At 38.3% G+C, this 27,498-nt stretch overlaps 1 protein-coding gene across 3 annotated transcripts in view; it reads right to left on the bottom strand.

The window, feature by feature from the left end:
• Positions 1–25,600, bottom strand: part of TRPC4 (transient receptor potential cation channel subfamily C member 4) — a 200,032-nt gene extending 174,432 nt beyond the window's left edge. Inside the window, exon 1 of one of the 3 annotated variants that reach the window (XM_043892339.1) lies at positions 25,348–25,600. The gene's annotated coding sequence lies outside the window, so the exon portion shown is untranslated. Of the gene's footprint in view, positions 1–24,090; positions 24,298–24,876; positions 25,075–25,347 lie in introns of those variants that run through there. The other 2 variants (XM_043892341.1, XM_043892338.1) reach the window with 2 other exon arrangements.
• Positions 25,601–27,498: the final 1,898 nt, after the last annotated feature.

The following is a 27,498-nucleotide window of genomic DNA, read 5'->3' as shown; positions in this document are numbered from 1 at the left end:
GAAAGTGAAGAACTAAAGATCCTCTTGATGAAAGTGAAAGAGGAGAGTGAAAAAGTTGACTTAAAGCTCAACATTCAGAAAACTAAGATCATGGCATCTGTTCCCATCACTTCATGGCAAATAGATGGGGAAACAAAGGAAACAGTTGAGAGACTTTATTTTCTTGGGCTCCAAAAATCACTGCATGGTGACTGCAGCCATGAAATTAAAAGACACTTGCTCCTTGGAAGAACAGTTATGTTCAATCTAGATAGCATATTAAAAAGCAGAGACATTACTTTGCCAACAAAGGTCCGTCTAGTCAAGGCTATGGTTTTTCCAGTGGTCATGTATGGGTGTGAGAGTTGGACTGTGAAGAAAGCTGAGCACCGAAGAATTGATGCTTTTGAACTGTGGCATTGGAGAAGACTCTTGAGAGTCCCTTGGACTGCAAGGAGATCCAACCAGTCCATCCTAAAGGAGATCAGTCCTGAATATTCATTGGAAGGACTGATGCTGAAGCTGAAACTCCAATACTTTGGCCACCTTAATGGGAGAACTGACTCATTTGAATAGACCCTGATGCTGGGAAAGATTGAAGGCTGGAGGAGAAGGGGACGACAGAGGATGAGATGGTTGGATGGCGTCACCGACTCAACGGACATGAGTTTGAGTAGACTCCGGGACTTGGTGATGGACAGGGAGGCCTGGCGTGCTGCGATTCATGGGGTCATAAAGAGTCAAACACGACTGAGCAACTGAACTGAACTGAGAGAATTTGTTATAATTGTAGCTAAGGGTTTGGAGAAAACTTTTTGTTGGTACTGTAATATATCACTCAGATCCCTCTTCAGTTAAGGCTTAATTGCATCAGCTGCTGCCCATGTGGACAGGAGACAGCTTTCGGCTGCCAGTCCCTTCACCTCAACTGTTGGGGTGGTAACACAGCAAATGATTAATTGATGCTGGAGCAGAAAGTCCAGTCACTGCGTCCCAAGTCAGGTAAATCTGGAGTCAGGCTAAGCTCTGAGCATCCTATGGGATCAGCCAAGGTTACCCTGGAGTTTGCACCACAACTCAACTTGATGCTCTCACCAATCCTGCTTCCTAACTTTCTCTTCCAGTCTGTAATAAATACACAGCAGGCTCTCACCTCCATTTCTGAGTCTGTATGATAGAGAACACAACCTGAAATGGCCAGGTCAAACCAGTCAATCCTAAAGGAAATCAGCCCTGAATATTCACTGGAAGGACTGAGGCTGAAGCTGAAGCTTCAGTAGTTCAGCCACCTGATGCGAAGAGCCGACTCACTGGAAAAGACCCTGATGCTGGGAAAGATTGAAGGCAGGAGGAGAAAGGGACAACAGAGGATGGTTAGATAGCATCACCAACTCAATGGACATGAGTCTGAGCAAACTCAGGGAGACAGTGGAGAACAGGGAAGCCTGGCATGCTACAGTCCATGGGGTCACAAAGAGTCAGACACTACTATTGCCTTAACAACAACAAGCGGTAAGACTCTCAAAACAATATATTCTAGCGTGTTCTTTGTTTTCGTTTCTGTGTTGTTTTAAAGTTTTTAAAGCTAAATGACGCATTGTTTTTTAATACTTTAAATCAGATTTGCTCTTAATTGGCTTTAACTGTTTTATAAGTTATTATTTAAAGAAAGCTGCTACTTAGGAAAATCAAAACTTTGCTCATTGAGTTTGCCTTTGAAGATGAATTATGTTACAGATAGTGGGTCAAAAACAATCAAGCCATTTCAAGGAGATCCTTGCCTACAAACCCTATTCCTAACAACTGGAATTATCCCTAAACAACAATTATCCCTAAACCTAATCCACAGTGAAATGGATTATTTTCTTCATCAGTTTGTAATGAAATTCTAAGATAGGTAAGAATGTGTTCTTATCATATTTCCTGTGTTAAGGTTTTTGCTTTGGAACTCTCTCTTTGACACAGTTCCTATCACAGAATCTTTAGATAAGTACCAAGCGACTGAGCATACACCCTTATTTCTCCACCACATCTGGATGAATTCTGGATAAATCCTACTCTCTTTTGTCTTGTACATCCTCTCTCTTTATTGCTGCTAGAATAAAAACAAAGAAAAAACAAAACAAACCATGGGAATGCTGGTTGTCATGAAATCCATTTTCTAATGACTGTTATCTTGTCAAAGTTGCCTTGGTACACAATAGCTCTGCCTACTCCCATCTGGAGCTATCATGTGCTTTTTTTTCTTCTACTTCCCCCCTCAGAGGGGTCCTCATTCTACTACAAAATGATGGGAAGGACTATAGCAGAAGCCATTAGTTTTTCACCTCTACAACTAGCCTTTAATCACATCACTCTCTCTCCTTAAAACTTAAACAACATCTTTAGGGTCAAGGGCATTATCTATTTTATAATGCAGGTATATCCAGGGCCTCTCCATTAGTGATACAGAACATGATTTCAATGAAAAAAGTTATTTCGCTTAGAAACAACCTGTGAGCTTTGATTCAATTTCCATATTGAACCTTCAGTAATAAATTAGTAGCTGTGATCCCACCACTTAGTGAAAGAATATTATGCTCCTGGCCCTGTGACATATTTGTTTTATATACCTTATCAATTGTACTGTTAACTAGATACTCTTATCCTCAGTTTACAGATGAGAAGCCTGAGGATTAGAAATATTAAGTAATTTGTACAAGGTTATCGAGTTAGTGGATGTGAAGGTCAGGACTTAAACTGGGGTCTAAATAACCTCAGATCTGAGGCTTCAATCACTTCCTTCCAAATGACTGGGGTGGTTTAGCAAAATTTAAATGGCATGCACTGTGAAAGTAATGTGTCATCATGTTAATATCTTTCTCAAATGCTTTTAACTACAACATCCCATCAGCTAGAAAATTCCATCTGCCTTGGGTAATTTACTGTAAAAACAATCAGATTTGACTCTGAGATATGAATCTTTTTATTAATCAGTTCATCAATAATTAATTTTCAGACATGAATTTTACCTAAAGAAGAATTTTTGCAAGCAGAAAGTAATATGCATTTTCTTGTGTTCTTGATGTTTTGTTTTATACTACAATTTTATGGACAGGTTATGTCAGTGGAAATGCCGGGAAGATAAATCAAATCAAACAAAAGCAAGGTTGATTCCAAAAGAAGCCACATCAATTATTTAATTCTGCCTTTTCATTGTTACTGTTGTCAGGTATTTGTTACTATAGGAAAAATTATTCCCAGCCATTTCTAGCAATCAGTCTTAGAAAGGCAATGCTGCAAATGAAAAGTATTATTAAAAATTAGAAATCTTTAATATAAATATTATTAAAAGAAGACAAAAGAAGTATTTACATCTGTGTGTTTCCTAAAAAATTTAAAATCGAACTGCCATATGATCCAGAATTCCCGCTTTTGGATATATATTCAAAGAATATAAAAAGAGGATATCAAAGAGATAGCCACACTCCCATGTTCACTGCAGCATTATTCACAAGAGCAAAGACAGGGAAACAGCCCAAATATCCATCAATGGATGAATGGATGAAGAAGATGTGATGTATTGGTTGGCCAAAAATTTCCTTTGGGTTTTTCCATAGGATGTTACAGAAAAATCTGAACGTACTTTTTGTCCAACCCAACACACACACACACACACACACACGAATATTATTCAACCATGAGAAAGAAGGAAATTCTACCATTTGTAACAACATGGTTGAGCCCTGAGGACACTAGACCACGTGAAATAAGCCAGACCAGAAAGACAAATGCTGTATGGCCTAACTTACATATAGAATCTAAAGAAATAATCAAATTCATAGAAATAGAGAGTAGAAAAGTGGTTCATAAGAGCCGGGATGTGGGTTTAGGGAAACCAGTGAGAGGTTGCTAAAAGGGTATAAACCTTCAACTATGAGATGAGTAAGAGCGGAAGATCTAATGTATAACATGGTGACTATAGTTGAAAAAACTGTATTTTATAGTTGAAATTTGCTAAAAGAGGAGAAGTTAAATGTTCTCATCAAAAAAAAAAAAAAGATAAAGATGCGAGATGGTGGATTTTTAACTAGATGGGAGGAATCCTTTCACCATGCAGACCTGTATCAAATCACCACAATGTTCATTTTAAATATCTTACAATTTACTAGTCAATTACGCATCAAAAAAGCTAAACAAATATGAGGACAGGTTCAATATGAATGTGATTGGTACCTGAAAGTTAATAATCACAAAGATTAACTTTGTAAAAAAATATTTTAATATGATCCTTTAGACACTTTTCTATTGGTGTCCTGCTATGAATGATAAGGACCTCCATCTCATATACTGTCTCTTCCCAATCTTCTGTATTTTCCACCTAATGATGACTGTTATTTTAGTATTGCATGTGTGCTAAGTCACTTCAGTCATGTCTGACCCTTTGAGACCCTCTGGTCTGTAACCCACCAGCTTCCTCTGTCAATGGGCTTCTCCAGGGAAGAATACTGCAGTGGGATGCCGTGCCCTCCTCCAGGGGGTCTTCCCTGCATTGGTAGGTGGGTTCTTCACCACTAGCACCAGGTTGAATCATATGAAATAGTCATTGTGTATAAAAAAACCATCAGATATAGGCAGTTTCATATGGTTCAAACTATTTTATATTTTAGAATAATATAAATGTATATTTAAACATTTATGAATATATATTTAATAATATTCATAAGCTTAAATACCATTCATAAACAATAATATTCATAAATTTATATTTCATGTTCTGTCCTCATTTTAAATTTCACCTCCTGACTTCCGTGAGCTATAAATTTACTTATACATTTTCAACTTTATAACATTTCCAGTAGGTTCTGTCACTAAAGGTTCTGTCACTGTCACTAAAGTTGGCCCTCCATCTTTTGGCTAAAGTTTGATTCTACAGTTGAAAAACCATTAAGATTCATTTGCACTATAATAGCTATATGAATACATATATCATTACAGGGTGAGTAGTGGCTTGGGGATCTATCTTCTCCTCCACAAATCCAGTCATTCTTAATGGAATTTTTTTTTTTTTTTTTTTTTTTTACTTCTCACGTAATTAACTCATCTTGAATCTGGAATTCAAGACAGACCCACCTAACTGTAATCACCACAAAGGCAATAAATGTTTTATCAGTGGCTAGAGATGACACCGGAGAAGGCAATGGCACCCCACTCTAGTACTCTTGCCTGGAGAATCCCAGGGACGTGGGAGCCTGGTGGGCTGCCATCTATGGGGTCGCACAGAGTCAGACATGACTGAAGTGACTTAGCAGCAGAGATGACACATTGTAAGTCTTTTTGTTGCTCAGTCGCTCAGTCGTGTCCAACTCTTTGTGACGCACGGACTGCAGCACGCCTGGTTTCCTTGTCCTTCACTATTTGGAATGATGAAAAATAAAATGAAAAATAGTTCAAATTGTGATTAACTGTATATAAGAACAGTTAATGATAAGCATTGATATGCATTCATGCATTTAATCAAAAATACACAAGAAGAAATTTATGGTGTACCTATATGTCAACAGAAATAAGAATGGCCCAGACAGATGGAAACAGCATGACTGTATGTATGTATGTATGTGTTAGCCACTCAGTTGTGTCTGACTCTTTGCGACCCCATGGACTGTAGCCCATTAGCCTTGTGAAGCTATAACTAGAAGCAAAAGAAGTTAATAAGCTGACTTCCTTTGCTGTGAGGATTTGAGTAAATCGCTTGTTTTCTCTATGCTTTATCTTTTTCCTTTTTAAAAAGGTGCTATAAGAGAAAAAAAATGATATTTCATCAAAATTTCATCAAAATTAAAACTTTTACCCTGCAAGTGATTTGTTTAAGAAGATGAAATGACCAGCCATAGATGTGAAAAAAAATACTTGCAAACCACATTAGATAAATGATTAGTATATAGATACTTAAAGTACGCTCAAATCTCAATGTTGTAAACAAGAACAAAAGCATATTAGATAATGTGCCAAATACCTAAGGAGACAGTCACTGGAAGATGATATACAGATGCAAATAAGCACATAAAATGATGCCTGACATCATTAGCCACTGGAGAAACGCAAATGAATGCCACAATGAGATATCACTACTAGAAGAATGGCTGAATTTTAGAATAAAAAATAATAATGGTGTGAAGGTACAGATGTTACCTTATTCTATGTTCCAATGTCCTTTTATGATAAGGATGTAGAAAACCTGATCATTCATGTATTTTTGCTAAGGCTATAAAGCGCTACAGTCACGAGGAAAGGTAGTTGTAGCAGTTTCTTAAAAACTAAAAATAAATAAATGTGCAACTAGCATATGACTCAACAATTACACTCTGGGCATGTATCCCAGATAAATGAAGACTTATGTTCACACAAAAATTGGTACACAAATGTTTATAGTGGTGTTGGTGGTGATGGTAACAATCTGAAAGTAACCCAGACGTTAAGCAGCATGTGGTTCATCCACACTATGGGATACTACTCATCAATAAATAAGGAACAAACTATTGAAACACAAAATACTGTGGATCAATCTCAGCAGCATTGATACTGAGTGAAAGAAGCCAATCTCCAAAGATCAAATACTCTATCATTTCAGTTCTCTTACATTCTCAAAATGACAAAAACACAGCGATGGAAAACAAAGGGATGATTGCTCATGGTTAGAGATGGTTTCTATCAAAAACCACACAGACTCACACAAAATATAAATCAAGAGGCAGACCTTGGAACAGTCTTGTTTAAAATAGACTTGAAAAGGGAAAGAAAGATAAAGATTGGGTGAGTTTTCCTGAAATTGACATTGATAAATACAGATAAGAACTAAAAAGGAAGGAATAAGGACAGTGTTTTCACAGACACTGTACAATTGGATTTAAACTCAAGTCCCTAAAAATTTAACACTTTAGCAAGTGGCTCAGTGGTAAAGAATCTGCCTGCCAAAACAGGAGGCACAGGTTCTACCCCTGGGTTGGGGAGAACCCATGGAGAAGAAAACGGCAACCCACTCCAGTGTTCTTGCCTGGAAAATCCAATGGACAGAGGAGCCTAGCAGGCTACAGTCCACAGGATTGCAAAAGAGTCTGACATGACTTAGTGACTAAACAACAACAACAAATAAAATGTGAAAAGGCTTGGAAACATGATGTCATATATGCTAGGACTAATAAATAGGAAAACTAGCCACTGCTCAGTAATTCATGTGGGTACACTGAGAAAATGTTTCAGATTCCAAGCTTGCATTATCTTATAGCGTAATTGTTAAAAAACTTAGTTGTGGAATTTGTCAGGTTTGGGTTTAATTCAGGGCACTACCACATAATAACTGTGTGACTTGGGAAAGCTATTTAATCAACCTAAGCCTTTATTTTCCTTATCTGTAAAATGGGGGTGATGATGGTTGTCCCAAGGCTAACAAGATAATGCAGGCAAACCAAACAGCCTAGGGCCTGCCATATAATTACTCATTAAATGTGAACTCATGTCACCTTTATTGCTATTTTCAGAATAAAAGAATTGGAAAATTTCATTCTAGCCACTATCAGAGCACCATAAACTTCCCATACTATTCAGTTCAGTTCAGTTCAGTTGCTCTATGGTGTCTGATCTTTGTGACCCCATGAATCACAGCATGCCAGGCCTCCCTGTCCATCATCAACTCCCAGAATTTACCCAAACTCATGTCCATTGAGTTGGTGATGACATCCAGCCAGCTCATCCTCTGTCGTCCCCTTCTCCTCCTGCCCCCAGTCCCTCCCAGCATCAGGGTCTTTCCCAATGAGTCAACTCTTCGCATGAGGTGGCCAAAGTATTAGAGTTTCAGCTTCAGCGTCAGTCCTTCCAATGAACATCCAGGACTGATCTTTAGGATGGACTGGTTGGATCTCCTTGCAGTCCAAGGGACTCTCAAGAGTCTCCTCCAACATCACAGTTCAAAAGCATCAATTCTTCAGTGCTCAGCTTTCTTCACAGTCCAACTCTCACATCCATACATGACCACTGGAAAAACCATAGCCTTGACTAGATGGACCTTTGTTGGCAAAGTAATGTCTCTGCTTTTTAATATGCTATCTAGATTGAACATAACTTTTCTTCCAAGGAGTAAGCGTCTTTTAATTTCATGGCTGCAATCAAGATCTGCAAGGATTTTGGAGCCCAAAAAAATAAAGTCTGACACTGTTTCCACTGTTTCCCCATCTATTTCCCATACTCTTAACTGGTTCCAAAATTTATTAAAAGGCAGCTAGTTATTTAGTATGATAATTGTGTATTTGGGGAACTATGTGTGACTTTAACCTCCAATGCAATACCACAAAGCAAAAGACTAGAAGATTTCAAGAAAAATTGCATTAGATGTGTGACTTTTCACAAAACACTCAAGAAAACAGAACCCAATATGGTTAAAGTCTGAGTGACTTAATGGCTCAAAGAGGATTTCAGTCTTGAAAGTTTTTCAATTTTGCAGTTACAGAATTGTGTCTCAAAATTGATGTTTGTAAAAAAAATGTACAGTATAAATTTTTTAATCATCTAAAAACTTCAGTAGAAAAACTGCAAGCAGGACAGCATCTGTGGAGCATCAGGGCAGACAGAGACATCAGACAGGGAGGGCAGGGGACACAGGATTATATGGAGGGGAAAGATATTCAGGCTCCTGAGTTCTTCCTTAGTCCACACCATTCCTGTCTGTCAGAGCACATGGTCTACTAACGGGCATGTCAAGACATACAGCAATGGATGGGACTTGAGGTCTCCAATGAGAAGACCAGAAGTAGATAGAGCATGTGTGCATGCTCAGCTGTGTCTGACTCTTTGTGACCCCATGGACTGTAGCCCCTGAGACACCTCTGTCCATGGAATTTTCCAGGCAAGAATACTGGAATGGGTTGCCATTTACTCCTCCAGGGGCACTTCCTGACCCAGGGATGGAACCTGAGTCTCTTTCATCTTCTGCATTCACAGGCAGATTCCTTACCACTATGCCACCTGATAGATCCCTCCAATTTTACACCCCACTCACATCCCATTATCTAGGTAAATGCAAATCCAGTTAGGAGACAACTGAATGTTTACTGAAGTCATCCAAGAAAGCCTTCGGGGCCATGATAAGACACTCTTGGTCATTAGTACTAATAAGAGAAAAGTGGCATGATGGCTTTCTGGCAAATCCAAATGGTGTGTGGAAACGAAACTAAGTTGTACTGAGGTCACAAAAAATTAAGGACTAAATTATTTGTTTTTTTAGGTCTTTGAAGAAGAAATGAAATGGCCTTCTAGGTCAGGTTTGAAAGACCCTGAATATATGCTCTTTCCTCAAGGACTGTCTTGGGTAAAGGTTATAACCCCAAAGTGCTCCAGATGGCACCCCACAATCACAGGGAAAGAGCCTAGTTACCTCCCTCCAGATATATCAGAAGAGGGACTGAAGTTCCACCATAGCCCCATTGCATGGGCCTCGATTCTCACAGTTAGACGAACTCTACGGGCTTCCCAGTGAGAAGACTGGTGTGTAGCATCAGAGGCTTAGGTCTTGGATAGAAAGGCAGCCTTGTGGGCAAGTGAGCTCAGCTGCCCTCCAGCGTGTCCATGGTGTTCTCCCAACTGTTAATGAAAGCTGATCACCCACGTCAAGGAACACTACTAAGTAATATAAAGGGACAAGCTATTGATACCCACAACTAGGATGAATCCTGGGCTTGGTGGCCATGATGTTCCACTGGAAGGAAAGTCTGACTTTATCATAGGTGCTCCCGAAGGCTTCCTTGGTGGCTCAGATGGTAAAGCATCTGCTTGCAATGCAGGAGACCCCAGGGTTCAACCCTTGGATCAGGAAGATCCCCAGGAAAAGGGAACGGCTACCCACTCCAGTATTCTTGCTTGGAGAATTCCATGGCCAGAGAAGCTTGGAGGGCTATAGTCAACAGGGTTGCAAAGCATTGGATACGACTGAGTGACTAACACTTTCACTGTCACACCTGAAGCTCAGAGATGGTACACGCGTTGTTTACCATGCAATGAACTGTTTTCCATGGATATAGATGTAGTCTTCAGGACCATGGTCACAACCACGGCAGCAGACTGTGGACTGAGGGACAGGTTAGGACTGTCATCTCAAAAGACAAACATGCATCTCATTCCTGGGTCAGGACCAACCAGCACTGAGCATAAAATTTAATTGAACTCCTCAATCTCTTCTGGGCAAACTTAACTGATCTTTTATCCAGACCCTTTCCACTTAGGCTTCATTATGCTTAAAGCCAATTATTAACCTGTAAGGGGCTGTGGGTAAAACGCAAAATTCTCCAGCCCCAGGAGGTTCAGTGCTGACAACCTAATTCACTCATCAGGGTGGAGCTGAGGCCATGCTGTGCTGGGTCCAGTGATGGATCTGGACTGTCTACACTGGGAAGAGAGCATCCTCCCCATCTACTCCTGAATCCATTTTGTACAAAAGAAAACCACAATATATATTTTTTCAAAAAAGACAATGCACATCTTTGGGTAAACAAAGACTGATTTGGATCATATGAACTCGACTAGCAGATACGGTAATCAAATGCTGAAGTGATACTGATGAAGAATTCAGAGGCAATATCTCATAGGCAGGTTTGGCTGATGCCGCAAGTTAAAGGAAAAGATGTACTATAGTGTTGGGTACATCCACAGGACGCCTTTTAGGAAATTTGTCAGGCTTTAGGCAATTTTAGCCATAACAGTTATAACTGTAACACAAACAGCAGTGAGCACTGACACTTTCCCATCTTTACGTAATGGACTTTGAATGGGAGAAATGGAGATTACTCAGAAAACCACAGGCCTGTAAAAAATCTCACCTCAGTGACAAAGAGGTCAAATTGCTACTGCATTATATTGCTCTACTTTTTGTTCAGTTAATAATGTTTGTGATTCAGTAAGAAAGAGCTATTAGTTGAAACTTGATTACAATTGATTTGAGTCACATTAAGAAGGTTTTACTTAGAATTCATTATTTTATACAAAATAGCTTTAGATTGGTTGTTTAAAATGATTGTTCTAAAGTCAAAGACTTGGTAATTTTGTAAGAATAATGTTATTTCTGAGCTAATAAAAAAATCAGATTAAAAATTCTGAAACTACGTTGCAGTTGCTACATTTCTCTGTGGGTATAATTATGTATCTGTACTATACCATATATGTATAATTTCTTTCTTTTAAACACTTTGACTAAATTTTTTGTCACTAAATTCAAAATATAAAAGAAGTACTTGTGTTTCTAACTATGATAGGATGGCAGTTAGTAGCCTAATATTTCTTTTGATAACATTTAGAAAAGCTGGGTAAATATAAACAAACAAGCAAATAAATCTCTATCTAAAGAGAGCTGCAGTTATCATACTAAGTGAAGTGAAGTCAGACAAAGACAAATAGCATATGATATCACCTATAAGTGGGATCTAAAAAAATGATACAAGGGAACTTATTTACCAAACAGAAACAGACTCATAGACTTAGAAAACAAACATGGTTACCAAAGGGGAGAGGTAGGGACAGGGATAAATTAGGAGGTTCAGATCAACATATATACACTGCTATATATAAAATAGCCAACAAGGACCTACTGTATAGCACAGGGAACTCTACTCAATACTCTGTAATAACTTATGGGAAAAGAATCTGAAAAAGAACAGATATTTGTATGTGTAGAGCTGAATCACTTTGCTGTATACCTGAAATTAAGACAACATTATAAATCAACTATACTCCAATATGAAATAAATTTTTAAAAAATCAACTTAAAATAGAGTTGCAAAGCTAACGAGTACTTGAAGAATCAGTATCTTAGTTGGAGAGAAACCACCGAGAAATGACTTGACCTTCTACCAACCACATTTCCTCTCAATGAATTTGCCAAGGCAAATACAAGGGTCTCATGTCCTGGTAAGAAGGGAGACAGATGGAAGTATGTCTTATACTCAGCAGCTCTTTTCTCAAAGCATTTGTTAAAATCTTAAGCTTTGCAGGAAAATAATTAAGAAAGCTGCTGAAATTTAGGGCAGAGTATTCATCAATCTTGCAAAACTGCAGAGATAAAATTCATTATCCTGGAAGCTTAAAGGAGGAGTGGTCTTACTACACAGTCAAGGTGCTCAGACCCTGGGGTCCTATAACATACCCTGGGGGTCAACCAGGGGTTCATACGCTTGCAAAGGTTGAAATTAACCTCTTATCTGCTTAGGTTCTGATTGGTTTAAGATGTTTATTCCCATCTTAACTGCCTGCCAGAGGATAGATAAAACCATTAAAAATATCCAGATAATAGTGGAGAAAGCAGATATGCATGGAAATACATTAAAAGAATAATTAATAAAAGAATACTAGAAATATGGCACAGAGTAAAAGGAAAAAAATATGAATAATTGGAGGCATTAAAGGGGAAAATGTAAGTGCAAAACTACCTCTGAAGGTTAATGAACAAGAATTTTCCAAAACTGATGAAAGATATCAAGTCATATTTAAAAAGTGTTTCAAATACCAAGCAACAGAAATCTAAAAAGCTCAGTTTGGTACATAATCGTAAAACTAATGAAAACAAAGGACTAAAAGAAAGCATAAAAGCAACCAAAAATAAAGAATATATTGCCCTCAAAGGAGCCATAATCAGACTGATGGTTGACATTTCAGCAGAAATGATGGAAGCTAAAAGTCAACTGAGGAGCATAAAGTACTGGAAGGAAAAAATTTCTAGTCTAGAATACTCCAAACAATAGAAATAGCCTTAAAAGTGAGATCAAATAAAAACATTTTCAATCAAACAAAAACTGAGAAAAGTTTTGGCCCACTGACACTAGACATGCTGAAGAGAACTCTTGGTTGCCTACAGATGGATGGCAGAGGGCATCTAAGGACAGCAGGTGTAGCATCTGCAATTATACTAATATAAAAGAAAACCAAAATAAAAATAAAACAGATTTATAATTGTACTTAAAAAAATTAAAAAATTAAATCTATCCAACTCAGCCCATTCTTCTACCAAACGCATGTGTCTCTACGTATAAAATTTTATTTTTTAAAAGATCAATATACTGTCCTTCAAGTTTATTTCCACCATTTTCTGTGATAAGAAATAAAAAAGACAACAATAGCTCATCAATAGTCAGATAAATATTTTGTATTGGTTGGTCTCACAATATATGTCAAATAATTGGCAAACACTTTCAAAGTGCTGCTATGAATTTTAGGAAAATAAACTGAAAGTATTTGCTGCATGCATTAAAATTAAAATGTCAAATTCTTTTTAAAATTAATGAGTAGTGATAATTAATAAATCAGCAGTATATCTTAAGTATTTATTATTTCAGATAAGACACCTAAAATATTCACACAGATTTTTATAGTGAATTCACATAGCATTTATCCTTATAATTATGGTTAGCATTCATTTCAGTGTAAAGTACAAAAATGAGCAGAAATCCCAGTTTCAACCACATAATGATTTTCCCATCATAATGGAGCAGAGTACAACTGACCGTTTTTCTTAAGCCCAATAGTTTAATTGTGCCCCTTCTTGTATATCAAGAAAGAATGTAACAATATGAAATCCCCTTTCTTAAAATCCTTTGCTTAAGCCCTACTTGATATGAAATTTTCTTAAATATATTAGAAAGAAACTTGCATCTCTAACTTACAGAAAAGAAACTATAGAGTATTTTATCAGATGCCATAATTCATTAGAGGTTGCAATTAAATTTCACCATGAATACAGAACCTTACCACACTTTTATAATTGTCCAGAGAAATAAATGTTCATTATAGTTGCAATCTACCTATGGAAATACCCTGATCTGATAGAGCCAGCAGGGAATGTGGGTTCCTATATGGCCATTCCTCTGTCATCAACCTCCAATCTATGTGGGAGCAGCCCTACACACAGGACCAACTGGGCAATTGAAGATGTTCATCTCTAGGTATAATGATGGATGGAGTGCAAACACTAGATATGCAATATTGCATTGGAGACGAACCAATGGGTATATGAAACCCTTTGAGCAGTCACTGTCTTTATTATACCTGTATACCACTTCATTATGATTAAAATCAAAATAAGTTTTGTCAGACTATGAAACACTCCTAAAAGCTACTGAATAGCAATATATTCTATGAGTAGAGATTACCTTTAATCATATTCAATATTTGACACACAATCCTTGTATATTTTTGAAGATCTTGACTCTTATTAGAGAGTATCTCAGCTTTCAAATAAAGTAAACTGAAATGAATCAGGGTTATATGGTTCAAATATATCTAGGCTATTCAACAATGGATCATTTCAAACACACAATATGTTGATTTCTTCTCAATCAGGTTGTCTCTTGTCTCTATTTTTATTTTGTAGACATCTATGTTAAGAAAAAAATCAGAGGCTAAAATATTGCATTATAAAACAGATCTTATGCATTTTGTGCTTACAAAAACCATTAACTATTAATCTAAAAAAGAGGTGATTTTTAATATATATTTGTTCCCAACATTTCAATTGTAGCAATGTAATAACTAGTAAGAAAATATTTAGGAAGATTAGAAAGTTCTGGTTTTAGTGGTTCCCTGTTCAGTACAACAAACAAAAAGCAGTTTTTGTTCTTCAGGTTAAAATTGTAGATATTTTATATGTTGGGGAAAATTCTTTATCATAAGTACTATTATAATGAAATGTTTTTTCATTAAGGCTTCTTTTATTCATGAAAGGGCAAAAGCATTTGCTGGTTCACTTTGTTCCAAAAACATGCTGGAGTGCTAAATGAAAATACGCGGTTCAGTTCTCTAAGTAGCTTGCACATTACAAATCAGAATGTTAAGCTGTGAGGTTAAAATGAACCAGATAAGCAAGTAAGTCTTTTGCCTCTGCCAACATTTTCTTTTATACAGCACATACAGAGAGACATATCTTTTTTTTAGATACAAAGCTATTTAATATCCTATGGAGCAATAATAACCCTAATATTTGAGTGTTCTTTAAAAATATTTCTTTCTCTTTAATTGTAGAGGCTCTCAGAGGCTTAGAGATAGGCACTCTGATTATTTCACATGATGATTCTCAGAAAATAAAAAATCCTGGTAAAGAGTGGATAGCCCTAGGAACAAAGTTCCCAAAAAATTATTCCACGAAGAAGAATGTAGCTACGACTGCAGTCCCTTTTTTGTTCCCAAAATTTAAGGTCATGAGGTAGATGGTCTATTTCGAGGTCTTCAATACATCCTCAGCTGTAGACATAAGAGCTTCCTAGAAAACACTAACAGTGCATATTGAGAATTCCTAGATGATTCTAAAATGGGTCCATACAAGACTTTCTTGAGCCAAAGTGTTTTATGTCCCAAGGTAATGGGACAGGGGTGTGAGGATCCAAGTTAAGACACTCCTAACTTTAAAATGGTCTTCTCTTAGGTTTGCTTCATTGGTTCAAAGGGGGATTGGGCACCACGTGGGTATATCACCATCAATCCATCAATCCATTGGAAAACAATTTATCTCCTTTGAATGGCTAACTCAGTAATATCTACATATAAAAGGAAAGCACCATCTTTAACAGTGTCAATAATGCTATGTAATTTGAACATAAATTTATAGTTGGAAACTCTAAGCCCTATTTTTATAAGAAACAATATATTTGAGACAAGGAAGAGAAGACGGAATTGGATTTCTTCCAACGTGACCCGATGTCATTGTTTTTAATTCCAGTTGTAGACTATATTTATCTTAGTTTGACTTGTGTTATTTTCTTAATGAGTTTTCCATTTCCATGAGAAGAGATCAGGTGACAATAAAACAGCAAATTGTCTACAAGATAACAGGGGACACTAGAACATGTTACTAAGAGGCTTAGAAGAATCTTTTTTTGGAATTTTAAACAAAAAAGGTGAGATGTACCTCTTTATTCTTAGCCTCTAGTGGGGATGACTGTCATGCATTAAATAAGTCCTTCATCAAACATTCCATGGGGGTATATATATATGTGTGTGTGTATGTATATAATATGTATCTGCTATTCAAAAAAAAGTATTTGGTAAGATATGAGAGTATATCATTAAAAAAGAACTTTTTAATTAGATGACCTTCCAATTCATTCGGTACATGTCTAACCATTCCATAGGGACTCTAGCACACTGGCAAATAACTCCTATTGTCTTTTATGGGCTACTCTACCTTCTTTGCTAGCAATTTTAATCTCACTATCTCTGGTAATTACTCTGCAAGCATCATCTTAAGAACCTGTCCCCAGAAGCAGTCTCCAACTCTTTCTCATTCTGTACTACTTATATGGCATTATACATAGCTATATGTATAGGTTTACTTACTTATATATACATAATACAGTACATACAGATGGAGATATATATATATATATAAAATTTATGTTTAATTAATGAATTCAAAGGTAGGTTTTAAGTGTTGGGATATGTTTAAATGCCATATAAGTAATGAGTTTTTGTTCTTTTATACCATAAGTGTGATTAGAATTGAAAGAATATTTCTCAGGAATACTTACTTATCTATGATGCATTTATATATATATGGATATATGTGTGTGTGTGTGTGTATCACTATACAATTAAATGAATCCAAAAATTGCTTATCAAACTACAACCACCACAGAAGAGAATTTACTTAAAGTATAGTCTTCAGTGTGATCTTCGGGGTATACAGCCCTACTGTACCTATCATGAAAGAGATTTTTATATAAAATGATACCCATGTTTCACAAACAGTCAGGATGGTTATATATAAAACATGATGGACTCTCCACCCTTCACTCAATGTACATTATGCATCACTCCTGTCCTTTCATCCATCATTTTTTGAGTGATTCATACTGGTGTGTGACCAGTTCCTTGAAAGAACAGCATATTAAAATACAGAGGTTGAGCATAGTAGCTGACAAAAATCATCCATGCATTCATTCATTCCATTCACCCATTCAAAAAGCCTATGTTGAACACTAAGTATCTTAATTCTGTGAAAATAAAAATTATGATGCATTGAGCTATGAACTATGATCCCAGTATGCACAGGGTATTAGCTAACACAATTGTGTAGCTTCTTCACCATCATTGAGAGGTAAAATATTTTTAAAATGTAGTAGGGTACCTGAGAAGGCAATGGCACCCCACTCCAGTATCCTTGCCGGGGAAATCCCATGGACAGAGGAGCCTGGTGGGCTGCACATGGGGTCGCTAAGAGTCGGACGCGACTGAGCGAATTCACTTTCATTTTTCACTTGGATGCATTGGAGAAGGAAATGGCAACCCACTCCAGTGTTCTTGCCTGGAGAATCCCAGGGACGGGCGAGCCTGGTGGGCTGCCGTCTATGGGGTCACACAGAGTCGGACACGACTGAAGTGACTTAGCAGCATCAGTAGCAGGGTACCTGAGACCTTCCCAGGAGCCTCAGTGGTAAAGAATCCGCCTGCCAAGCAGGAGAGGCAGGTTCCATCTCTGGGTTGGGAAGATCCCCTGGAGAAGGCAACGGCACCCCACTCCAGTATTCTTGCCGGGGAAATCCCATGGACAGAGGAGCCTGGTGGGCTACAGTCCATGGGGTCACAAACAATCAGACACAAGTTGGCAACTAAACAACAACAAAGCATACCTGAACACTGTTTATTTTTTTATTTTTTTATTTTATTTTTGTGTGTGTGTGTGTATTGCAAATGTTTAATGTAAATTGAGGAAGAAGTCTTTTAGGGAGAAAATTGCATTTTTTTTTTCATATTCCTCTTGCTAACTTCTGTCAAATCAATGAAATATTTTTAAGTATAAATAGCCACCTGTCCTTTTGAAGCCAGAATCTATTAATAAGTTCTAACAAACTTTGAGTTAGAGGGTTTTTTAAGTTGTTCTCTTTGATTTGCTATCTTTTTAATTTTCCATGCAATTTGTTTTATGATTTGGTATCATTTCTTTTTTTTTTTTTTTGGGTTTTGCCATACATTCATACATTGATATGAATCAGCCATAGATTTACACGTATGAACACTGTTTATAAACTTTCATTTGTAACAAGTTTACCAGGCAGAATAAAAAGAATAAAAAACTACTAACTGCCCTCCAAAAAATAAAAGCTCATGTCACCCACAACAGGACATCATAGGCTGAGAAGGCTTTGACATGAATTCTTAGCTTAATTTAACAACTGTAATCACACCAAATAAGTCTGACTGCCTTGAGTTCAGTAAGTATTCCTGAGAAGTATTCTTTTGACTCTAATCACACTTACGGTGTAAAAGAACAAAAACTCCCTCCTAAGAATTTCAGCACAGCACCACTTAAACTAAAGCACATTAATAACTGACTATATATAAATTCTTTGAAAATGAGCATTATAGAGTTACCAGTTGACTGGAAGTTATGTCCATTGAATATCAGTGGGTTAATGTTTATAACATAGGAAGTAATACAGTACTCACAATATCATCCAAGTGCAAATTATTATTATAATGGTTTCATTAGATAAATAAATAAGCTCATGATTTAGCAATGGAATAAGTATGCTTAATTGCAAAAGCGTAATATTTATGACAGTCTAAGTCCCTGGTGGCTCAGAGGTTAAAGCATCTGCCTCCAATGCGGGAGACTCGGGTTCGATCCCTGGGTCGGGAAGATCCCCTGGAGAAGGAAATGGTAACCCACTCCAGTATTCTTGCCTGGAGAATCCCATGGACAGAGGAGCCTGGTAGGCTATAGTCCATGGGGTCGCAAAGAGTTGGACACGACTGAGCGACTTCACTTTCTTTTCACTTTTCAAGTCACTTTAAAACTCACATGTTTTTGAGTATCCTCTGGGTTTCTTAAAGGAGTTTACTGTCTAGTTTAGGAGACAGACCTCTATCCATCTGTAAGGTAGACTATAACAAGGGTTTTGCTTGTATTTATACTTGAGACACCTGGAGACATGAAGGAAGCTTTCAAGGAGACAGTGATATTGAGCTAGGTTTAGTGCCTGGAGAACATTTTGACAGGAGGCAGTAAGAGAGAAGTTATTCTGTAGAGAGGGAGCTATGCCAGAAAATGCAAAGATGAAGATCTAATTCGTGTGTCACTCATCTATTTATTCAATTATCCATTTACTAATATTCAAATAATATCTACTGAATAGGTATCACTTCAGTGCTAATTTTTGTCATATATGACATATATTCAAAAAATTTATTTCCTCAACTTCAATGTCAACGGATTTTTGGATTTAAGCACATTGGTTTTAAATGGAGGTGTGTGTGTTTTTTTTTAAATGGCAAATGTGTTAAAATGTGCCACCAGCTGAACCATGTCTTTTGGGATGCATGAAAGAGTGCTCCCTTCATTAAATACCAAGGGACGTGCAAAATAATTAAGCAATTAAAATTAAGACAAAAACACTTCTTTAGAAATTTCATATAACACTGATAAGATGTAACATAAACCTGTCTTAACATGACTGTGTTTTGTCCAAACAAAGACATCTTATCAACAGCCTACAGATGTTTTCAAGGTTTGAATGACAATTTTTTATTTAGAAATTATAATCTCATAACTATTTAAAAGTCTATTATCTAGAATTTTATCCATGAAAATAAGCTTTTTTTTTTACTTTCCACACACATTACATTTAGATTCAAGAGTAAGAAAGGAAACAGTTTGAGAACAATTGGCTTGAGCTGGGTATCTCATCTCCTACTCTGCTTCAAAACGGATAAAGCCTTAGTTAACATAGTGTTGTTTCAAATTCTAGAGTTATAATGGAGTCATTTATGTCCCAGTGTTACAACATTTGAAAAGCTAAATAAATAAATGGCTATACGAATCCTATGAACTCATGGCTCTTGTTAAAAGATTACTAATTTTATTTTTGAAACTATAAGAATCAAGTAAAAGGAATATTGGCTTTAAAATCAAGTAGACATGGATTCAAATTCTGACTCTACCACAAAGAAACTCTGTGATTTTTTTTTTTTTTGGTAGTAATTTAGACTTATCAGATTCTTTAAAAGTTAATAATAATACCTTAGTGTTAGGGTAGGTGTGAAGATAAAAAAATTTAAGTTTCTAGCATAGTTCCTGGCATATCTCAAGTACTCATAAATATTCACTTACTCTCTTTTTCCCACTTTATTTTTTTGGTAATAATTCTTATCTTCCTATCTTAAGTAAATTTTACTATTGATAATATTTGTTCAAGGAAATGACTTATGGTAACTTTTCAACATTTTTAGACCATAGCACAGTACAGTCAGAGTATAATGAATGTGTATCTGATTCATTACATTTCACTTGCCATTTCTCAAAAAGAATGGAGTGTGCTAGATAAAGCTATTGAGGCCTATTTTTAGGCCTTAATATTATACTTAACATTTTGAATTTTATGTGTAAAATTGGGCCCATGTGTCATCTGTTGCTTCTCAAGAAGCCATTACTCAATGACACAGCCGTGTTTCAACGGAAACGTTTTTTCAAAGCATTGACTAATCTACACTAATATTAATGGGCTATCACCTACAGTTTAGTGACAAGAAAAGATCAACTCTGAAACTATCATCTCTCTTTCACAACCTGTTTAACTGAAACAACTTTCAGAAGAATCATTGAGACTTAAGTATTTCACTCCACGTACTGAATAGTTCATGGAACCATGTAGTTTCAAACTGATATATTTTCAATGTATGTGTCTTTTAATTTTCACTTTCACAAATGAAGAGCTTCTTCTCCTGAAAGTATTTTTTCTTTCTTTTTCTTTTTTTGTATTTTTTCATCATAGGCGTTATTTTGGTAGTATCAATGTTCTCAGACAGCAGGTCTATATTTGCACTGATTAAATAGAGCCATGATATTACATTCCGGATCAAAACATTCTCAAATCTCTTAAAATATTAAGGTCTTAATGCAACTTGGAGGATTAGAACTAGGAAACATAGGGGGAGGAAAGATATTAATAGTTCCAAAACAGCTTCTCATCACAACTAGATAGAAGTAAATGTTCAGTTTAAGTTGGGTTGAACTAATCAGTTGTAATGTTTATTTGGTATGAAAGCGTGTTGTGGGGAGTGATGAAGCATAAATTAGGTGAAAAGACAAGGTTTTTGTTTTGAGCTGTCTCTTCAACATCATTTTTAATAAGAACCAAAATGCTTCTCTTGGGTTTTCCATAGATATTAAAGAGGTGAACATACTAGTTTCAGTTTGGCCCAGACAATACAACTTGGAAAGAAAAGATGCACATTAGAATCTGATCTCATGAAATGTTCAGCAATCATGATTTTGAAAACAAAAAAAACTTAATAGTTTATACTTCCCTTCACCTAGTTTGTTTTTAGAAATAAAACAATCACATTTTTCATAAGAAAATATTCAATCCACAGTTTTACTTTCCTAGCTGGTGTTTATCATTTCTTCTCTATCTTTATTTACAAAATCCTTTCTCTTTGAGCACTGATATTCACAATATTAACTACTGAACAAAAATGTACCTATTTTTATTTTTGTTTCAATAAATGAATTAATTAGAAAAGGTAGATCATGTATGTTTTCAGTTGCTAAATATGTTAATGATCTGAATTGTCATAAATTATCCTGGCAATTAAACATGCAGGTGTAAAATCATGACAATATTTTCTGCAACATATTTATGAAAATATTTTCAATTCAGAGAGGTTAATTGGCACATTCATAATGGTTATTTTTGTACTTCAATAGAAATTTATCACATTTATTATAAGCTTTAAGTTTAAAAGTTTAAAATGTGTGTATTGAATTAGATATGCAAATTTCTTTTAATCAGAAAGAATAAAAACAATGTCTGGTGTTTCCTACTTATATAAAATATGAATTAATAGAGGTTATCTTATGTGAAGAAGGAAATGGCAACCCACTCCAGTATTTTTGCCTGGGAAATCCCATGGACAGAGGAGCCTGGTGGGCTACAGTTCACAGGGTGTGCAAAGAATTGGGCATGACTTAGTGACTAAACAACAAACTTGGGTGGAAAGTTATTTGATCTCTTACACCTTCAATAACCCAAGTGGCCATAGAATTCATACAGAACTTTAGTTTTCTAATGGTTTTTCCTTTGTAATCTGAACTTGACTTTTCAGGAATAACTGCCATAGAAACGTAAATAATGTAAAATGACAAAACTTTTAAGCTTATAAGTAATGGAAGTTTACTCCACTTCTTGTATCTGTGAGAGTGACCATGAAGCAAGTAAACTGAAACATATTTTTTAAGAACTAAGCTTTTCAGAAAGAGAGTTAATATATTTGACAGGTTTTACTAAAGAGACATGCCTTACATCTCTTGCACTTAGTTTAAGCTTTGATGAATGCCCATGTTCCTTCAAGTTCTCACCTAAATGGAAGAAATTCTCTAAATTTGCAATTTTGCCTTGCTATGCCTTATTTAAGCTGTCTACCTACCTAACTATATATTTATTCACCCAGTGAATATTAAGCACCTCTTATGCATCAATTTCATTAACCTATTAGTATTTCTCTTCGTATGTAACTTCCTTGGCATGAATCTATTGGCTCTTCAGTTCACAACATCAAGCTTAACAGAGTAACTGAGCTCTGATCAGAACTCTACTGAAAGCCTCTGCAGGTCCGTGGGCTCATTCAGGAAGGAGGAAAGTGCTTGCTTTCTTTCTACCTGTACTAACCCTCCATTAATTCAAGATATTTGCATAAAATACTTTGACAAAGCCAATGGAACCTCTATTGATGTGCTGATTTACATTAATTCTTGGTCTTTAAAGTGCTTCTTTAGCAAGCACTTATCTAACTGAATTTTGATTCTAATATTCAAACTACTAGTTATCCCTTTATCTTACTGACTTTTTGCCTACCATACTTAAAAGGAGAGGTCTTGGTCTACTGTCCCAGTGACTAGAAGTGGGTAAAGAAGTAGGTATTACCATCTAAGTTTAAATAGCCAATGATTTCAATACCCATAATTTCAATGTTTTGACGTATCCACACGTTCTTACTCTCCCTAATTCAGAATTTTTCTTAAAAAAATAAAAACACAACAAACTCTCGCCAACCTCTTCACTTATAGAATTTGTAATATGTTTTGTGCAGCAATGACTGTAACAGGAAATCCAGAAATTATATGAGAACTGATTTTTTTTTTCAATTTTACAAGTCTGTTGTAAATTTCCTTTTAATAAAAGGAGTAAACCTTGTTTCTGCCTCCTCCCACTCTTTTGGCTTGGTGCTTACTCAGAGTAAGCCAACTTGCTGCATCTTACAGTTATGGATATTAACTGAGAAGGGCCCCCCTAAGAAAACACGTGAACAGGGATACACCATAGTGAACACAGCGCAGTGAATACAGGCACGTCCCGGAGCTCCCTGTCTCAGGCTCTCCCAGCCCTCCATCCCCTTCCAGGATTCTCTAGTTACCTCATCACAAAAGGCAGCCGACTTCTCAGCTAGAACAACAAGTTGTGCAGCGAATCTCAGTGATTCAGCCAAGTGACAAACAGGGTCATTGACTTAATTGGAATCTCAGTAGCCAAGCGAACTAGGAATCCCTTAGCCTGGGTCCAGGGACGCGGATCAAAGTGTTTCCGTGTTTTGATAGAGGATGAAAATGACGCAGAGTTTAATTGACAGGATATTGACCACCGTCCTTTCTTTATTAACCCAGTTTAGGTACCAGAGTCTAGGGCTCCCTTATATGCGCCCAGGGCCCCCCAAGATCCCCCACCTTCCCCAAATGCATAAAAGGCTAAAAGCAGCCTTCCTCCCCAGCTCCACGGCGTGGCTTCTGCTGCTTTGTTTACCATATAAGTCACACCGGGGGTTCACTCTTTGCCCTCTCCTCTGCTTTAAAGCCTGGTGCGGTAAGATGCTGAGAAACATCCCCAAACTCTCGTTCAGCCCAGGTCAACCACAGAAAGCTTCAGAGATCCGGTCCTCAGCCCTAAAGAGAAACCTCGCAGAGCCCGAGCCTCTGGATCTAGTAACCCCCAGGGATGTCCGCCTCCCAAAAGGGAGCCGGCTTCCCAGGCAGCTTGAGAAACTTAACCGAGATCCCAGAAACCAGGGGAGGTGCGGCTCCGGCCAGATGGAGCTCTGAGACGACACCCTCTTTACCTGCAAAGTTGCGATCTTCTGGCTGGCTGAAGGGGGTTGCAGTCGAGGCCGGCGGCGCGAGTGATTTGCCCGGTGCCAGCACGCCCGGCAAATTCCGACGGGATCGCCTTAGTCTTCGCCGAGTTTCCGAGCATTCCAAGGAAAACGCACGAAGCTGGAGCCCACGCAGCTGGCACCGAACTGGGCGGAGTGAGGATGCTCTGAGAGTGATGCCGCGCGAGGCGGGGGAGGGGAGGGCCTGGGGCGAGGGGGAGGTGAGCGCCAGCGGAGGAGAACCTCGCCCACCCCCGGCCCTTAAGGACCCCTCCCGGTAAAGTTAGCGTTCCCACAGCTGTCAGCCGACGAACCAAGAGGAAGACACCCCTCCCTGCATCTCCGGCGGCGGCCTGACTCCGGGTCAGCGCAGCCCGGGTTCGGAGGGGACCACTCGGAAAGACGCGCGTCCCACGCGCCGCTCTGCGCCGCGGTGGAGGTGGACCCGCGCGAGGGCAGGACCCGGGGAAGAGCCTCCGCCGCCCCGGGGCCAGATGTTTGGGGTCAGCCCGTTGGGCAGGCGAGCTCACCACAAGCCAGCGGTCATCCAGTCCAGTCGGTGGCCAGTACCCCACCCGGTGACCCTGGAGGAGAGCCAGACACACCTCCAGGCTCCGGGCGGGCTCCCTCCCAGGCTGTCCGACTTCGGTTCGCGTCAGAACCCGGCCGCTGATCACCCTGCTCCCACCCAAGTAAACAAGCCCCGCGCGGCAAGTCCCCCGACTTGAAAAAGTAGCCCCCCACTCTCCTCACCCGGTAACTCGCAAAGCTTCTCCCTCTCCGGCTCCCGGGGGTCCTGGCACCCCCTCTGGCGTCCTCAAGGTGTCAGACTTCCCCTGCAAGAGCAGGCGTCTGCGACTCGCTACTAGTGTCCACAATGGAGACAGTCGCAATGAATAAATGACGAGGCGGCGTTCCACCCACCCTCAATCCAGCTCGCTCTTTCCGACGAAATCAGTAAGTTTCCAAATTTTAAACAAATCCCCCCAAGTGCGCACCAGCCTAGGGGCGCGAGGTCCCGTTGCTCCAGGTGGGATGTATTGAGTGTGTGTGTGTGTGTGTGTGTGGTGGTGGTGGTGGTTGTGGTGGTGGTCCCATCAGCGTACTGACGATTTCAGGATAAAAGTTATCTTTTGGCCATCACTGTGGTGTTCACACCTGAAAATCAGATTAAAGTGTTTACAGAAAATGTCATATATATTGGCAAAGTTGGCAATAACTTACTTGTTGGTCACTGCGGCGCGGTGATTCCCAGCTTGTCACTCCCGGAGGCTTGCTTGGTCACGACCCTGTGACTGGAGAGTCCAATCTGTAAAATACAGTGAAGTCCACGCGGAATCCTAGCTAGCGATTCCTCAGCTTGAGACCCTCGGTTCCACTGGATTCCTTTTCATTTCCCTAAAGCCCTGGGGTCAGACACTGGTCTCCAGCCGCATCTTAGCAGATGCTGCTCCGGCTTTGCGCTTGTGCAACAGGAGTGGCCCCTCTTTCTCCCCGTCCCAGCCACGCGTGGTTACACCTTCTGGGAATCAGGGCTCTGACGACTGCGGGGAGGCGGACCATTTTCTTCCCAAGAAATATTCCCCCAAGGGAGTTAAGGGTAGGCGGCAAGCTGGACCCACGCAGCCTCCAAAGCCCAAAATTAAGAGAATTTCCTTCTTGGCTGTCTTATTTTTTACTTATTTTTTAGTTCACAAGAGTTGAGAGCATTTTTTTCTTTTTGAGTATTTACATGAGTAAAGAGGAAATTGCTAAGCATCACCCACTGGGGTGGTGTGCATACTGTTTTCTTTTCTTTCTTTTTTTTAAAATCATTTTTCTTATTCCTAAATGTTTCTTTCTAGTTTACGGCTCTTCTCATGGGTTTATCCTAAGCCCATCCTTGACTTCTGTTGTAAATTTCTAGGTCCTCTCCTCCCCTAATGAATACTGAATTCGCTAGAGGCAAAGGTGGTTCCTACAGTATCTCTCCAGAAAACAAGTGTGCAAACAACAGAGGGATTCTTTCTTTCCTTGAATCTTTCTCGTTTTACTTCTTTACCAGAAAAGTACTTTGATATCTTTTAACACTTTGTAGAATGCTTTCGTGTTAAACAGTGATGAAATATGCAGGAACACATGTATCTGTAGGCAAGGTAATGAACTTTAATAATACATACAAGTCTACTTTCTGTTTAACAAAGGAAAGGAGGACAATATATGTGAAAATCTATTTTATACATAATAGATTATGAAATCTATTTTTCATGAAATAATTTATACCCCCATTGTTGCTGTTTGCTGTTGTTTAGTTACCAAGATGTGTCCCACTCATTTGTGACCCCATGGACTGTATGCCACCAATTTCCTTTGTCCATGGGATTTCCCAGGCAAGAATACTGGAGTGGGTTGTCATTTCCTTCTCCAAGGGAATCTTCTGGACACAGAGATGGAACCTATGTCTCCTGCACTGGCAGGCAGATTCTTTACCCCAGAGCCACCTGGGAAGCCTATATCCCCATTAATTATCAGTAATTAAAATGTTTCAATACCTAAGAAGAAAAAGTGAAGCTAACATTCATGAGGTAATGTTTTATTTCAGCCTTTAAAAAATAAAACTCTACATACTTTGTTTGCGTGTGTCTTTTAAAATAAACTGTAATCAGTCAGTCAGGCAGTTCAGTTGCTTAGTCATATCCGACTCTACGACTCCATGGACTGCAGCATGCCAGGCCTACTTGTCCATCACCAACTCCTGGAGTTTACTCAGACTCATGTCCATTGAGCTGATGATGCCATCCAACCATCTCATCCTCTGTCATCCCCTTCTCCTCCCGCCTTCAATCTTTCCCAGCATCAGGGTCTTTTCAAATGAGTCAGTTCTTCCATTAAGGTGGCCAAAATATTGGAGTTTTAGCTTCAGCATCAGTCCTTCAAATGAATATTCAGGACTGATTTCCCTTAGAATGGACTGAATTGATCTGTTGCAATCCAAGGGACTCTCAAGAGTCTTCTCCAATGCCACAGTTCAAAAGCATCAATTCTTCAGCACTCAGCTTTCTTTATAGTCCAACTCTCACATCCATACATGACTACTGGAAAAACCAAAGCTTTGACTAGATGCCCCTTTGTGGGCAAAATAATATCTCTGCTTTTGTCTCTGTCTAGGTTGATCATAACTTTTCTTCCAAGGAGCAAACGTCTTTTAATTTCATGGCTGCAGTCACCATCTGTAGTGATTTTGGAGCCTAAAAAGATAAAGTCTCTCACTGTTTCCACTGTTTCCCCATCTATTTGCCATGAAGTGATGGGACCAGATGCCATGATCTTAGTTTTCTGAATGTTGCGTTTTAAGCCAACTTTTTGCTCTCCTCTTTCACTTTCATCAAGAGGCTC

This window comes from Cervus elaphus, chromosome 30 (genome assembly GCF_910594005.1).
Source record: "Cervus elaphus chromosome 30, mCerEla1.1, whole genome shotgun sequence".
NCBI lineage: Eukaryota > Metazoa > Chordata > Mammalia > Artiodactyla > Cervidae > Cervus > Cervus elaphus.
This window is presented reverse-complemented; position numbering and strand designations above follow the sequence as displayed.